The sequence below is a fragment of the Lynx rufus genome, unplaced genomic scaffold, assembly GCF_022079265.1.
Source record: "Lynx rufus isolate CCGP_SWC_20201006 ecotype Redwood Valley unplaced genomic scaffold, mLynRuf1.p SCAF_5, whole genome shotgun sequence".
NCBI lineage: Eukaryota > Metazoa > Chordata > Mammalia > Carnivora > Felidae > Lynx > Lynx rufus.
In genome coordinates this window covers 151846520-151863697 of record NW_025814867.1, presented here as the reverse complement: position 1 = coordinate 151863697, position 17178 = coordinate 151846520, and positions in this window count along the sequence as shown.

Genomic DNA, 17178 nt, shown 5'->3' with positions numbered 1-17178 from the left:
TTGTGGGTCCATTTCTGGGTTTCCTATTCTGTTCCGTTGATCTATGTGTCTATCTTTGTGCTAGTACCATACTGTCTCGATGACTACAGCTTTGTAATATAGCTTGAAATCCAGAAACATGGTGCCTCCAGTATGTTTTTAATTTTCAGGATTGCTTTGGCTATTCAGGGTCTTTGGTAGTGCTGTACAAATTTTAGGATTGTTTGTTCTAGTTCTGCGAAAATTTCTGGTCGTATTTTGATAGGGATTGCGTTAAATGTGTAGACTGCTTTGGGTAGTATAGACATTTCAACAATGTTTGTTCTTCCTATCCATGAGCATGGAATGCTTTCTCATTTCTTTGTGTCTTCTCCAATTTCTTTCATAAATATTCTATAGGTTCCAGAGTAGAGATCTTTCACTTCTTTAGTTAGCTTTATTCCTAGGTATCGTATTGTTTGTGTGCAGTTGTAAATGGGATATATTCCTTGATTTCTTTTTCTGCTCCTTTGTTATTGGTGTATAGAAATGCAACAGATTTCTGCACATTGATTTTATATCCCGTGACTTTGCTGAATTTGTGTATCAGTTCTAGCAATTTTTTTGTGGAGTCTTTCAGGTTTTCTACATCGAGTATCGTGTCATCTGCAAATAGTGAAAGTTTGACTTCTTCCTTCCTTGCTGATTTGGATGCCTTTTATTTCTTTTTGTTGTCTGATTGCTGAGGCTGACTTCCAGTGCTCTGTTAAATAGTAATGGTAACAGTGGACATCTTTGTCTTGTTACTGATCATAGGGGGAAAGTCTCAGTTTTTCCTCATTGGGGATAATATTACCTATGAGTCTTTCCTATATGGACTTTATGATGTTGAGGTATGTCCCACATACTCCTACTTTGTTGAGGGTTTTTGCAAAGAATGATGCTGTATTTTTGTAAACACTTTTCCAAAGAAGACATCCAGATGGCTAATAAATACATGAAAAGATGCTCGACACCACTTATCATCAGGGAAATACAAATCAAAACCATGAGGAGATACCACCTCACACCTGTCAGAATGGCTACAATTAACAACACAAGAAAAAACAGGTGTCAGCGAGGATGTGGAGAAAGGGGATCTCTTTTGCACTGTTGGTGGGAATGTAAATTGGTGCAACCACTCTGGAGAACAGTATGGAAGTTCCTAAAAAAACTAAAAATAGAACTACCTTATGATCCAGCAACTGCACTATTAGGTATTTACCCAAAAGATACAAAAATACAGATTGGAAGAGGTACATGCACCCCAATGTTTGCAGCGACATCAACATTATCAACAGTACCTATGGAGAGAACCCAAATGTCCATAAACTAGTGAATGGATAAAGAAGATGTAATATGTATATACAATGGAATACTACTCAGCCATCAAAAAAATGAATGAAATCTTGCCATTTTCAATGACTTGGATGGAGCTAGAATGTATTATCCTAAATGAAATAAGTCAATCAGAGAAACACAAATACTATATGATTTCACTCATACGTGGGATTTAAGAAACAAAACAAATGAATATATGAGAAGGTGGGGGAAGAGAAGAGAGAGAAACAAACCGCAAGAGACTCTTAATGATAGCAAACAAACTATGGGCTGATGGAGGGAGGTGGGGGTGGGGGTAGAGATGATCTAGATGAGTGATGGGTATTAAGGAGGACACTTGTTTTGATGAGCACTGGGTGTTGTGTGTAAGTGATATATCAGTCACTTCTACTCTTGAAATCAATATAACACTGCATGTTGGGTAACTAAAATTAAAAAAAACAATAAATACATTCTTTAATACAACCAAAGTGACATTATGTGAAATAATTTATTTTATTTAAGTTATTGAAGCAACTGGAGTAAAATTGCTCATAATGTTTCCTTCTTATCCTTTTTTTTACTACTTATTCGTTTTTGAGAGATGGAGAGAGACATGAATCGGGGAGGGGCAGAGAGAGAGAGAGGGAGACACAGAATCTAAAGCAGGCTGTCAGCACAGAGCCTTATGTGGGGCTAGAACTCACAAGCCATGAGATCATGACCTGAACTGAAGTTGACACTTAACCGACTGAGGCCCCCAGGCCCCCCTGTTTCTTATCCTTTTAATGGCTGTGGGATCTGTAATGATGCTTCTATTTCATTATTGGTGTGGTATATGTTTTCTCTTTTTTCTGGATGGGTTTAATTAGAGGTTTATCAATTTCATGGATTTTTTTTTCTCTGAAACAACCAGGTGTGGGATTCTTTTTCTTTTTTCCAAGTTTTTTATTTCATTGATTGATTCTTTTATGTTTACTATTCCATTGGGGGGGGAGGTTAGTTTCTTTTTTTTTTTTTCATTCCTAACATCTTAAGGTAGTAGTTCAGATTTTTAAAAACTGTATCCTGAAATTTTTAATACGTGTATTTTATTTTTTTACTTAGTTCTAAATATTCTTAGTTCCCTTGTCATTTCTTCTCTGACCCATGGTTCTCTAGAAGTATGTTGTTTAACTTTAAAATATTTGGGTTTTTTTTTAACTATTTCACCATATCCTTGTCAACACTTGTCACTGTCTTCTATTTCATGTGAAGTACTACTTTATGGTGGGTTTGATTTGCATCTCCTGAAAGACTAATGAGGCTTAGTGTGTTTTCAGGTGTTTATTCCAATTTGTGTATTTTTTTTTATTTTGCAGAAATGCCTATTCAAATCTTTTGTCCACTTTTAATTGAACTATGTGTTGCTCTACTGTTGACTTGGAAGTGTTCTTTGTATATTCTGGATGCAAGTCTCTTATCAGATATATGATTTGCAAGTATTTCCTTCCATTCTGTGGGTTATCTGTCACTTTCTTGCTTTTGCCCTTTGAAGCACAAAAATCTTTAATTTTGATGAAGTCCAATTTATCTGTTTTGTTCTTTTTTCTCTTGTCTCTGTGTGTGTGTGTACGTGTGTGTGTGTGTGTGTGTGTGTGTTTTCGTATTGTATCTCAAAAACTATTACCTGACTCAAAGTTACAAAACTGGCTTATTTCTTTCTAAGAGTTTTACAGTTTTAACTTACATTTAGGTCTTGAATGCATTTTGAGCTAATTTTGGTGTTTAGTACCAGGGAAAGTTCCACCTTTACTCTCTTGCATGTAGACATCCAGCTGTTCCATTGATCATGCATCATTATGCAAGAAAAAAATTTCTCCTAATATGTAAATGAAAAGCTGTCTAATTTTGTGAAGTCATAAGACATTATCTACAGAATTCTGCTTACAGCTACTGAGTCAAAATGCCCTCAAACAGGCCAACTGATTCATCCAAGACCATCCATGCACCATATTTGGTCTCAGCTTATGCACCCCGGATCTGCACCAACCCTGATCCTGCATGTGGTGGCATTTGGAGATGGGACCTTTGGGAGACAATTAGGTCAGGAGAGTGGAACCCTTGTGAATGGAATTAGTGTTCTTATAAAAAGACACAACACAGATCTCGCTTCTTCTCTCTCTCTACCACGTGACGGCATAGCGAGGAGGCCCCACGTATAAATCAGGAAGAGAGTTCTCCCCCAGAATCCGACTATGTTAGCATCCTAGTCTCAGACTTTCAGCCTCCAGAATGATGACAAATAAGTATTTGTTGTTTACACCACTCACTCTATGGTCATTTGTTATAGCAGCCTAAACTAAGAGCTGGCTACGTAAAATGGCTTTGCTTCTCTTATAGACTTTATCCTTATCGGTAAAATGGGGTAGCCACATTTTCCCAGAGTTTGGAGAGGATTAAATGAGATGAAATAATCAAGCCCTGAGTACACTGATGTGGTTGGTCAGTGGAGCATAACCCTGGCATGACCCACGGGTGGGGACCTTGCTCATGAGCCGGATGACAGACCTTCACTGAGTACTTAGCTTGGGGGTGGGGTGGGGAGGGGGCTCCTCCTTGAAGCATTCCCAGCCCCCCAGGGGCTCTGTAAAATCGGCAGGATCCCAGTCTTGGATGATAAAGCTTGAACCTTCCTAAGTCACACTCCCTGCCTCCGGAGGACATAGGCAAATAACCCTGACACGTGTCGTTTTAACCCTTCTTCTGCTCTTCCTGCCAGAGGGGCAGCCTGGTCAGTCTCACCAGGGGCCATCATCCGTTCTGTAAGCTTTCTTTTGCTCCTCCATTCGGGCCTCCATCCAGCTCTGCCTTGTGCAGGCACAGCCCTCCGATCTGTCCCGACTCCCTTACTCCTGTGGCTGAGACCAGGCCTAAATCATTAGCCACGTAATCTATTGCAGTCGCCTCCTGGCTGGTGGCCACGCTCCCAAGTCCTCCCCAGTTTCTAACCCCTTGTGATGCTTCCACTTGAGCAACCTTCCAGAAGTTTGTGTGAAGCGTGATCCCAGTGGCTTCTGCTCTCAGAAGTTTCCGCTCTCCGTTTCTACCACCGGAGATCATTATGGAGCCATCATTCTGAGAGAGAGAAACGTGACAAGTCCGCCAGGAGCTCCCTTTTCCTTCCCGTCCAAACTCCGAGCTCCATGGTAGGTCCCCCAGCCCACTGGTGACCTGCCTCTGCTGATGCTGCAGCTCAACGCCTGTCACACCTCATGGAATTTCAGGCTTTCCCCCTTACGTTTCCTGTTTTCGGAAAGACCTTCTTGGGACCCTAGAAGACTCCGACGCCCCCCTCATGTCCCTATGGCACATGAAGGACAAGAGAGCCCTCAATAGGTCCTCTGGCCCTCAACAGGTCCTTTCTAGCCAGCCAACTTTTTATCAGACAGCAAACTTCTTGTGCATTACTGCTCACTGCAGCCTTAAACTTAGCACCCCTCTGTCAGTTAAGCGCAACTCTTCTTAAATGTTTGTCAGTCGGCAGGGGAACCTCAGTTTGGGAGCTGGCTGGGTAGTGGGCAGGTGTGCCCGCCGTGTCCAAAGAACCGGTGAGGGGGAAGGAAGGTGGCCAGCGGGACAGATCAAAGGGTCGCCCGGGAGAAAGCTCCAACTGTGGGAGAGTCTCCAGCTGCAAGTTGTTTCACGCTATTGTTTGTTGAATTGGTCACCTTCTACTTTCCAGAAATCTCAGATAAGAGGCTGGAGGTTGGGTGGGGGACAGCACTGGGAGGAAAGCCGGGGGAATGGAAAAGCATGGTGTAGCTCCCAAGGTCTCTGAGGATAAAGGCTTTCCTGCTGGGTCACGTGGCCCACACCACACAAACCACACTTCCCCCCCCCCCCCCACCACACACACACGCAGGCAGGCACCCTCGATTCCAGCATGCTCCTAGCCAGGTTACCCAACTTCTCCAAGCCTCATTTTCTTGACGAACGTGGAGTGACCAGCAGAGAGCACAGCAAGCCCTCATCGAACAGCATTGTTGTTCTCTTTATTACATCACCTTCCTTCGAGGAGTCAAAGGCACCGATGCCCACATGATGAGGCTGATTGTTTATTATGCCACAGTGGAAGCAGGTAGTTAATGTACGTGCTCAGATATGCCCAGCTACTTGGTGTAACTGTGGAGAGAGGAACACACCGAGGAAAGATCATTTGCTGGCACCTGCAGCAGTAAACGCGGCGTCTCCTCCCTCTCCAGGGGGCTGCTGTTGTGATACGGTGTCCTTTTATCCGGGTCAGTGCTAAATCCAATCCCCATCGATCTCTTCGTGACAGCCCTCGGGGGAAGGCAGGGGTCACTGCTGCCCCACTGTCAAAGGCCACAACTCTCCGTCTCACCGTTAGGGATTATACATGGAGCTGTCAGTCGGAGAGTGAACACTTAAGAGGCTCTAAGAATAAGAAATAGTCCCATCGCAATGCCAAAAATGGTGTTCTATTTCCTCGTCAACATTCCCGTCATTGGATTAGCCAATTCAAAGGCAATTCCTGGCTGAAAGTGTGATTCTTGTCCTCACTTTGCAAATTGTAATCTATTTCACAGAAAATCCTCCTTAAGGTAACTTGAGGAATTTCATCAAAAGGATTTTTTTGATTAAGTTATGCTGCAGAGGGAGAAAGAACACTATACCCCCTCGAGACAATGGAAATAAAATTATTGCCCACATTTTCATTTTCCGAAGGCACTTTGCTCTATTATTTCGTAGTTGTTTGAGATCAGAAAAATCGCCCTTACTTAAAATTTCAGGCAACTTCTTTGCGTCTACAAAAATCCAGGGATGGACTCAAAACAACTTAAAGATAGTTTTCTAATGGTTTGTTTGATTCAGCCGTCTGTCAAAGAGATTATAATTTTTAATTAAGGGGCCACACGGTCTTTGCGTTAAAGTTTAAGGCTGGTCATTTTATTTCGTCATATTACCTTAATAAATATAAGTATTGATTTATATTTCCTGGTTTATTGATTAATGAAATCACAAATGGTTACTTTCTAAAACACGAAACATAACATTATTTGAATGAATTCCTGCCAATAATCTACAAACTCTAATTGAATGACAACACAGAAGTCCTTGCCAGATTATGTCACGAGAAGGGAATAAAAGTATTAGTAGTTACTATTTGAAATAAAAAAATTTAACATTCTTGGCTACTATATGCTAATTAGGGAAGGCCAAGCTTTATAAAACGGTGACATTTGAAAGACAGGAAGGAACCTTGCAGGACAAGCAGGAGGGAAAAAGAATTTCAGACAGGGAAAGCCACGTGTAATCCCTTTAGAAACCTTATGAGATACAAATTATTATTCCCTCTGCAAAGAAAAATGGATGCTCAGATATATTAAAATCTCCAAAGTTAAAATTTGAAACCATTATCCTGGAGCGTTGACATCCATCATGGGCATGTGTAATTCTAAAGTGTTGCTTTGCCATAATACAAAACTACTGCCCATTTCATTGATTTGAGGATATCACACTCATACACACACGCACACACACACACACACACTCGCTTCACAAATGAAGTGTACGCAGGAAGGGGTTAGACAACACCCGGATATAGTTGTGTCTGCATGGGTACATGTGTTTACTTGTATCTGTAGAAGCTAACAGATGCTTGGTTCTGTGATATGAATATTTGTGAAACTTTTAACCCCTCTTTACCTTACATATATTCAAGTGCTTGACTGCCTCTTGGGGAAAATATCATGCGTAGATAGAGCAGAAGATGCCAACACGGCTGGAGCTATTAATAAAAGGAATAGAACTTGTAAAGGAACAGCAAGTTAGCAATAAAAGAATTTACCTACAAATACCGACCTTCACCTTCTTGGTAAGTCTTTTATATTACAAACAAAAAAATAGTGCAGCGCTCGGTCACTTGTTTACATATTTGTTTCTCGAGAGGAAATGCCTAAATCATTAGCTAGAGGAGGAATAGTTCGCTTCTCTTTGAGAAAAACAAAACAACAGACCGTTGGTATGCTCCTGGAGTGAGGACTTGAGGAAGGTTGGTCTGAAAGCATAAGGTATGAAACTAGGTAATCAAATGCACTCGGCATGGCCATTCGGGGACACAGTCATCACAAGGGCTTTGACAAACACTGTATGAAGCATCACTTATTTTTGTTAGGTCTGTGGATTTTTTTCACAAGCGGATTTTGGCTGCCTGCAACAACCAGGCATTTTACATGGAATTCTGCCTGTTGTTCTGTTTTGTCTGGAAAAATCTTTCCTGTCCTTCTATTTTCCTTTCGGCTTATACCGAACATCTGTAGGAAGGGAAAAAAGCCAAGGTGTGCTGGTTCTCCTCTGTGAAGGATGTTTTAATTCCCTAAATTTTTTTTTTTTCAAAATCCAATCTGGGTCAAGATTTATCATCTGCATTTAGCATTTATACTTCTAAAGTTTGGGGGGTTCAGAGCAATGCATATATAAAAGAAAATACAACCAAAAATGACCTCACCGGTTTATTGTTGTTGTTACTATTTTTACAGTAATTTAAGGTGCCCGGACAGATTGACAGGAAGGTGCCGAGACTTCCCGTGGACCCCCTGCCACCACACGTGCATAATCTTTCCCGTGATCAACCTCCCCCACCAGAATGATACACTTGCTACGGTTGATGACTCTACAAGACGTCATTATCACCCAAAGTCCACAGCTTGTCTTAGAATACACTCTCAGTGTTGTACTGAGAGTTGTACCCATTACATGGGTTTTGGAAAAATGTATGATGCCATGTATCCATCATTATAGTATCGTGCACAAGAGTTTCACTGCCTTAAAAATCCTCTGCTTGCCTCCTATGCATCTTCAGCCTCCAGCAACCACCAATCTTTCCCTGGTTTCCGTAGTTGTGTCTTTTCCATAATGTCATATAGTTGGAATCATACGTTATGTAGCCGTTCTAGATTGGTTTTCTTCACTCAGCGATGTGCGTGCAAGGTTCCTCCATGTCTTCTCTCATTTATTTAAGTGTTGAGCAATATCCCATTCACCTCACCTATGGAAGGACATCTCAGTTGCTTCCAAGTTGGGGCAATTAGGAATAAGACTGCTACGAACATTTCTGTGCAGGTTTTTGTGTAGACACGAAATTTTCACCAGTTTGTTTTCAAAGGCGGTTTGTATCGTTATTCTGGGGCCAACACATCAGGAGGGGACTTTTGCAAAGATAGATGTTATTTTCAGTCCCTAAGAAGTGAGGGCATGCCGTGCCGTGTGGGGCCACGTGAGGAAGCATCAGAATCTGTCAGGAGGCAGAAAGAATGAGGGGAAAACATGGACAGAAGACTTTATTGTGGCTTTTATGGGGAAAAAAATAAGCGAGGCAAGGTAGGCTGGTTTGGATAACTTCACTGGGCTCTGGGGTAGAGGGACTATCTCTAGTTGTCTGGTATCTGGCCCTGGGATGATTAAGGAAGAATATTGCCTCCTCAAATGTAGGAGACAGACCGAGCAGGTGTTTGGAGCATGGGCTGTGCTCTGAATTGGTGAGTTTGCATATGAAAGGCACACTCCCAGGCAAATGCTTTGTTATCTATAAGAATTACCTAGCCCTGGGAGGGGCAGTCTCTTCCCAATCAACAAGGTCCCATATGCCAGAACACAAGAATACAGAAAATAAGGACCTATGACACATAAGTTAGCAGCAAATTAAATGAAAGGGTATTTGCTTTCTATGGCTCTAGCACAAATTACCATAGACTCAGGGACTTACAAGAGTCATCATTCCACATGGTCGTGGTTAGGTGCTCAGGTGCAGAGCAGGTGGGTCCTCTGTTCAGAGTCTCAAGTGCTGTGTTCTCATATGAGGCTTGGGGTCCTCTTCCAAATCCACTGGTTGTTCACGGAACTTAGTTCTGTGGGGACTGAGGTCCCCATCTTCTTGCTGGTTGTTGGTGTAGGGTTGTTCTCAGCCCCCACAGGCCACCCTCGGGTGCTAGCTACATGGACCCCCCTCAACAGAACAGACAACTCAAACATGCATGATTGCTTTTTGCAGGCCAGCAAGAGCATGTCTTTCTTTGACTTCTGTCTCAGACCTTATAACACTAAGAACTCACCTGCGTAGACAAAGCCCACCCAAAGGTATAGCCTTTTCATTAACTCAGCTGTTTAGGGACCATAATTACATCCGCAAAGATCCTTTTGGCCATGTATTGTCACACAATCACCGATTTGATATCCCCTCCTATCCACAGGTTTTACCCACACTCAAATTCAAGGATGTGGGTCATTGTGGGCCATCTTAGAATTCTGCCTGTTACCTAACAAAATTACTCCTTTGGAGGCAGAAGTAAAAATGAGCCGTCAGAGATGTCCTCTTTTCCATTTGGGATCTATTCTGTATTTGAAATGGATTTGTCTACTGAAAATGAGGACCAAGTAATATATAGTCTCCCAGTAGAGAAATTGGACATTCCCTTTGAAGGGCCACCCAATTCCCATGACTCATCTTTGGGTCTAGCCTTAAGACCACCAAAGATCCAAACACCCCAGGGGGTTGGTGATGGCCCTCTAGAAAGTTTACCAATGGCTTTGGTACATCTGTATCTAAACAGCAGATTAAATGTTCTCCCTTGAGAGCGTTGGGTGCTGCTATGAGCTGAATGTTTGTGTCCCCCTCAAATTCATATGTTGAAACCTAGGACTCCAGTGTGATAGCATTGGGAGGTGGAAACTTTTGGGCAGTGATTAGGTCATGAGGTCCTTCTCTGCCATTTGAGGTTATAGACCAGGAAGCAGGCCCTCACCAGACACTGGATCTGCTGATGCCTTCCTCTTGGACTTCTAGGCTCCAGAACAGTAAGAAATAATATTTGTTGTTTAAGCCACACAGGCTATGGTATTCTGCTACAGTAGCCTGAGCTGACTAAGATAGGTGTGAAGGGTGGACTTAAAGGGACAGACATTGGATGGCGCGTGGAAGATGTGATCTGAGCAAGGTGGTTGTTTTCCGTCTCTGGGGTTCCCAAACATGCATTCTCAAACTCCCTAAATTATCCAAGCTCTGGGATAATTTGATGGTCAATCACCAGGGTGACTGCTGTTAAGAATACCTTGGAGGTGGTAAAAAAGGAAATAAGGAAGGAATTGGCGGGGGCCGGGGGGGTGCAGTCTTTGCATGTCCACATTTGTTGTATAGGAGATTTAGAATTTTACTCTTTCTCAGCTTTGCTTCCAGCCTTGCTGTGACTGTTGTATTCAAAACATGGCACGCTATTGTAGACCATTTCTGAAACCTATAAAGAACACTGGATGAGCTAGAGAAAAGCTGTGTTTACTTCCTAGGCATGTCTGAAAGGCATTGTTCCCCTCCCCCCATCCTTGAGCCAATATGAGAGGCCAGTTCATGACAAATCTTAGATAACTAGGGAATTAGGTCAATGCTGGGTCCAATCCAGAGGGCTAGGAGGCTTGAATTCGATTTCAAAAGTTTTTAGTGGTTCTGGAGTTATTAGACTAAACCAGTGGTTCTCAATAAGGGATAATTTTGCCCCCAAGGGGACATTTGGCATTGTCTGGAGAGGGGTGCCACAACTAAGGAGGCGCTCCTGGCATTAGGGGCAAAAGTCAGAGTGCTTCTAACATCGTACAGTGCATGGGATGGCCCTAGAGAGCAAGAATTATCTAGTCCAAAATGTCAATAGTGCCAAGTTTGGGAAGCCTTGGGTTAAACCAAACCACTGGGCCTTCCCAACACTGTGTTACTCTCACTAAGGCAAAGTATGTCCCGTGATACAAGAACATGGGGAGGCTGAGTTTCCAGAGTTGTGGACATTTCTGTCCTTCCTCACACCCTTTCCCCAAGGAGGAAAAAATGTTCTGTGCTCCCCAGTGTTGGCTGCCTAGAGGTCTGCCTGGTAGAAAGCTCAAGACCCTATACCTAGAACCCAGACAAGGCTGAGCAGGGGATGCCATTGCTACTGTCACCCTGGGTCTCTTGACCTCTCAGGGCAGGTGGGAAAGAAGCAGCAGCCCAGAAGTTGAACTGATTATTATCTTTTTCAGGACTGCATTTCCTGTCTCTTGGCAAGTCCCCAGTAAAGGAGGTACGTGTTCCTGATTTGTCCTTTGGGGGGAAAAAAGACAGATCAGTCAAATGAATGGATAGAAGGGATTCTATGAAAGGAAAGAAAATGTACTTCTAGGTTATGACAGAAGCAAGTCAACGCAGGAAGCCTAAACTTGAACCCAACATGGCTTACAAACGTTATTCTGTGCAGTTGTGTTAGGCAAGTTCCAGGGAAAAAAAAGAAAAGAAAAGAAATAGATATTATTTAACATTTTTCAGGGGAGGGGTAGGGAGGTTGTAGACAGTGACATCACAGATCCTGAGTATTTGTATTCATGTACATCCCTGGGTAGGGGAAAGTCTCCTAGCTGTGTAACCTCAGGTGAGGTGTAGCGGCTTGTGTGATTCCTTATCAGCTGTGTGCCTCGACATGTTGCATAACCTTTCTGTGTGTCGATTTCCTTGTCTGTCAATTGGAGATAATGATAGTATCTATGCGTGGGGTCACTGAGAGAATGAAGTAAAGAAATATTTATAAGGTGCTTAGAACAGAGCCTGGCCTCTAGTTGGTGCTACGTCAACGTCTGGGTTGTTTTTGTTTTTGTTTTTGTTTTCAGCTGTAACACCGTGTGAGTCAATGATTCCTATCTGTTGCTCTACAATACTATGTCATAAAAATTCTGGCCCCAAGTGTTGACCTAGAGGCAGTGCCTCATTCAGAACCAGAAGACGCTGTGCTGACACATTCCCTTTGCTGTGCTTTCTAAGCAGCCCACACCTGTAAAGGTTTTCATCAACAAGGATGAAACACAGAGGCCTTTGATTAGGCTGAACTTTGCCAGAAATTCAATTCATTGGACTCTGGTCCAGCAGCTGCATTTTGGATGAGACATTTCTTCAACGCTCTCACAGTTCCCAATAGATGGCGTGTCACTTTCTTGAGTTTCTGCTTCTTCCTGTTGTTTCTCTTGGGTGTAGATTCATGCTCTTGCTTTATTTGGGGGAGGGCTGGTGCTAGAGAAGGTTCTAGAAGGAGTGTGGAGACAGTGATAACCAAAGCCCCATTTAGCCCAGGGGAGACGGAAGCCTGGGGCGGTGAGGCATTTGTCCAAGGACTGGCCGGCCTGGGGTGGTGAGTGCAAGGCCCTCCACTCACAGGCCAGCTAAACTCTGGACCACACAGAAATGACAGGCTGATGGCGACCAGCCATTGTGCCTGCCCCCTTCTTGGTGAGAAGAAAGTAGCCCCATGGCAATTGCTGAAGATGCTGTGGACGGTGGGAAGAAAGCACAAACACAAGTGCTTTCCCACCCATCTCATTCTGCAGGAAAGATGCCTGCTGGGACTGAGGACTACCAGCTTCCACCTTCCCCACCACATGGATCTGAGTTCTGATCTGTCTCCCTTAAAAATACTTGGTGCCTTCCCCCTTTCTTCTATGTCTCATGGTCTCATAGCCTCCTCTGCTGGTGGGAGGTGACGGGAGTTCTTCCAACAAAGATGATGTATGTCCAGTTCCCACCTGTTGTCCTGGCACAGTTATTAACAACACCCCTTTACTCTCAAAAGTGCCCCAGTTTGGAGGATGTTAAGTGATTCATCGTTCGCTTAGCATCTCCTGAAGTTCTGCAGCTGGGAAGCATACTCATGTATCTTGGAGAATGGACTTTGGGGATGTCAGGTGTGGCCACGGGGGGGGCACGCTGACCTGGATGTCCCTACCTGAGTAAAGTCGCAGACAGAGCCTGTCTCTGCTCAGAATGCCCCATGCGAGCTTAACTGTGGAACAGCACCCGACACCCCCGACCTTCTCTCCCCACCCGGCACCAATCCACCGGTGTAGCCAGAGGTGGGCACACACAAGGCATGGCCAGTGGGTTTCCCCAGGGCAGGATGGCAGGCAGGGCTGGGCACCGGGTATCGTTCAGAATATGATGACGAAAATTCCATGAGAAAAGGAAAAGGATGTGAGCTCTGCCCCCAGGCAGATGTGGTGGGGGTTGGTGGGGGCGGGGGGACCTGATAGATCCCTGTGGTGTTTGGGGGAAGACTAAGGATGAGGCTCATGTATCATGATTGGCAGATTCAACAGCTCAGCACCTTAGTGGATTTACTGCGAGGCAGCCTGTATTAACATCATTGCACCACTAATATCCTTGCATGGCTCCAACTGGGCTCTAAATCTCTGAGATGTTGGTGGGGCTTCAGGGGGTCCCTACACAGAAGCAGCACAAACCAGCTCCTGGAACAGCCGGCTTCCTGTCCAGCAAGAGAGGGGCTTACATGGGCATTAGAATGGGCTCTACCCAAATGGGTCATCAGATCGCACGCGTGTGGAACGGACACTTCCTCCCAAATGCCCACTTCTATTAAGTCCTTTCCTGGGGCCGATGAGACGCCGTGGGATGAAAAGCTTTAAGCCCACGTTACCTTTCGGATTCGCATCAACCTGTCTGAATGGTGGGAAACGTCCACAAAAACATTCGGTGGGACGGACAGACGTGAGGAAAGGCAGGGTTTGAGACAGAAATGGCCAGGGAGGAGTGAGGAGTCAGGCAAGCTTCTCCAAAGCCAGGGCCAAGCCCTAAGAACCGGAAACAAATGCACTTGTGGGGATGAGCACTGGGTGTTGTACAGAAACCAATCGGACAACAAATTATGTTATAAAAATAAATACATAAATAAATTTTTTTAAAAAGAACTGGAAACAAATGATTTTCCCCAGCTAGATATAATGCAGCCTTGTCCTCAGTTGTTAGTAATTAAGGGGTATTTTGGTTACAGTCCTACCTCTACCTTCCTCCCCAGCCAGACACAAGCTCCATGGGGAGCAGGGACCCTGTCTTCTTTATCACATAATGTCCCTCACCTAGTTAAGGGCCTGGTACCTGGTAGGCAGTGATGAGCACCCTGGGATGGCTGGGTGGGCCCTACATGGGGGCAGGAACTGACAACTTTCACTGCCTCCCTGGCCAGGTGTGTGGGCCCCAGTGGAGTGGCTGTGGGGGGCAAAGTCAGAGGGTCCCACTGGGTGCAGAGTACAAAGGGAACGCCTGGGGCCACGACAGCACGCTGGGCTGAGGACAGGGTGAGTTCCACACCACCAGTCCCAGATGGCCGAGGGATCGGTGCGGGCTGGGGTAGGAACTGCCCTTTGGGGAACTGTCAGCCATTTGTGCGACCAGATCGTCTAGCTGCAGGTGACAACCAGCACTGGAGAGGAGCAAGAGTTTTAGAATGGTTGGCTCTGAAAAGCATGAGGTTCCCTTTAGTAGCAGTGTGACGCGAGATGTGATAATCATATAATATATAGTGTTGTTAATGTAATGTGTAACGTGTGCTACTGTGACATATTATCCGTGAATATGTCATGTAATCATGTGATGTGTTATTAACATAATATTAATGTGTATAAATGCAACGTAATGTGCTAACCACGCAAGGTGGAGGGTGTTAGTACAATACGCGACATGCATCACTGAGATACGCAACGGGTATTAGTAAAATGGGTAATGGGCTATTAATGGAATGCAAAACGTACTAATAATGTTATACGTAATGTGTTAATGTACGATGTAATGTGTATTAACAGAATGTGTACCGTGGGCTGATGTAATATTGTGCATTGATGTAACGTGCAATGCGTATTAACGTGATGTGTAACCTATAAATAACGGAATGTGTAACATGTTAATGCAATATGGAAAGGGTAATAGTCTACTCTGTAACGTGTATTGGTGTGATATGCAGTGTGGTTATTAACAGGATGGTAATTGACAGGATGGGTAATGGAAGTCGGATGTAGTTAGAATGAGCGGGAGGACATGGCATATCCCAGTGGGGACAAAGTGACACCTACAAGGTCTCAGGGAAAGGCCTGGACTTTCCATAGCCAAGGGAAAGTCCACAGGAACAGAAATGGGAGCCAACCACACACACATCCACACACATACGCACGCGCACACACACGCGCGCACACACTGTATTTTCAAGGAACAATAACTTGTCACATACTTTTTTCTCTCTTTGGTAAAAGCTATTTTTCAAGGTTTTTGAAATAATTAATACTTTAAAAACCCTTTCAAAAGACTAGAATTTCCAGTTGTCTTCTAAAAGAGAGGGAGGACATAGACGGATGATGGATAGATAGATGACAGATAGATGGATAGATAGATAGATAAGATAGGTTGATTGATAGATTGATAGAAAGATGATCGATAGATAGATAGATAGATACATACATACATACATACATAGATAGATGATAGATTGATAGATGATGGATAGGTAGATGATGGATAGATTGATAGATGATAGAGATGGATAGATCAATAGATTGATAGATGGACAGATAGATAGATGATAGACAGCTAGATACCCTATTTATGTGTCTGTGACATGTATGTGTCCTGTGATTCCTCTTTGGCAGGTTCTCAATGTCAGCACTCCTGACATTTTGGGGCAGGTGGCTCTCTGCTGTGGGGGGTTCTGTGCACTGTAAGGTGTTTAGCAGCATCGCTGGCCTCCGCCTCCTAGATGCCACTCATGCCCCAACAGCGAGACCAACAAAAGTGTCTCTAAACAGTGCCACGTGTCCCTTGTCAACTGCAAAGTCAGGACCAGCTGAGAACCCCTGCCCTGCATTCTCAGGGAGAACAGAGTGACACGTTTAGGGGCACAGATTCCAGAACTGGATGATGACGTCCTCGTTCAGGAAGTTCAGGTGACTTCTTGTCCCTGTGGAGCAGCTCGGGACCTTGGGCAAATGAACCCTTCTGTGCTTCGATGTCCTCGTCTGTGAAACGGGGATGATGATATAGCAGCTCCAACACCATGCCCTTGCTCTGAGCACTACGTGGGTTAAAAATGTGTAAAACATGTGCTACAGACCCTGGCACAAAGTCAGAGCTCAGCTCTTGTGATTCTAAATCCCCAAGGAAACAGAACGGAGAGCTCTCGAGAGGCGAGTGTGTGCTGTGCCCATAAACAACCAAGAATAAGGAACAAGAGAACGCGAAGATCCGGGCATGTGCTTTGATTCTTGGCCAGAAAGCCCTCGCATCTGCAGTCTGCTGGAGTTCATGTGAAATGACATCTTCCTTGAATTAGAACAGGATTTATGGAAAACACCAGTATTTCAGTAACGAGAGAGTGCCTAGCAGACAACAGAGGTACAGCGCTTGGCAAATAGCTGGTTCTGTTTATGTCACGTCTTTTGATCATTTTTTATAATTACTGGCGTGGCATTTATTGCAAGGTCTGTCTTTACCCAGACACCCCCCCCCACCCCCTCTGGCCAAGGGTCTCCATCGCCCCCTCCCCTGATAACTGCCGGCAGAGTCGGACATTGAGAAGGGCCATACTCAGCCACAGGATGGCTTCTCCACTTCATTTTCAGTGGAAAATTGGAGAAGTCTGATAAGATAAGAATGTGGGTTCCGTTTCAAGGTCACGGCTCTCTTTTAAGCGCTGCAATCTCCTGACTTTGCGAGGGGAAAGCCAGCATTTGGTGGATCCTGAGCGATAAGGAAAGTATCCCCAAGCCTTTGAGGTGGCCGGGCAGCCACAGAATCCAGGTTTCCGTGAGATGTTCTCAGAGGTCCCCTTGGTGCGGAAGTGACTTCTCTGGCTCCGCCGGCATCCGAACGTGAAGGGAAGAGAGGGGCGCTGTGCCCGCCTTGCCTCTGGGGACGGTGAGTGGCAGAAACCTAAAGGATCGCCTTCCTACATGGAGCTTTTACTTTTCATCGGGTACAAAATTACAACACTCATCATTATCATTAGAGAAGAGTAA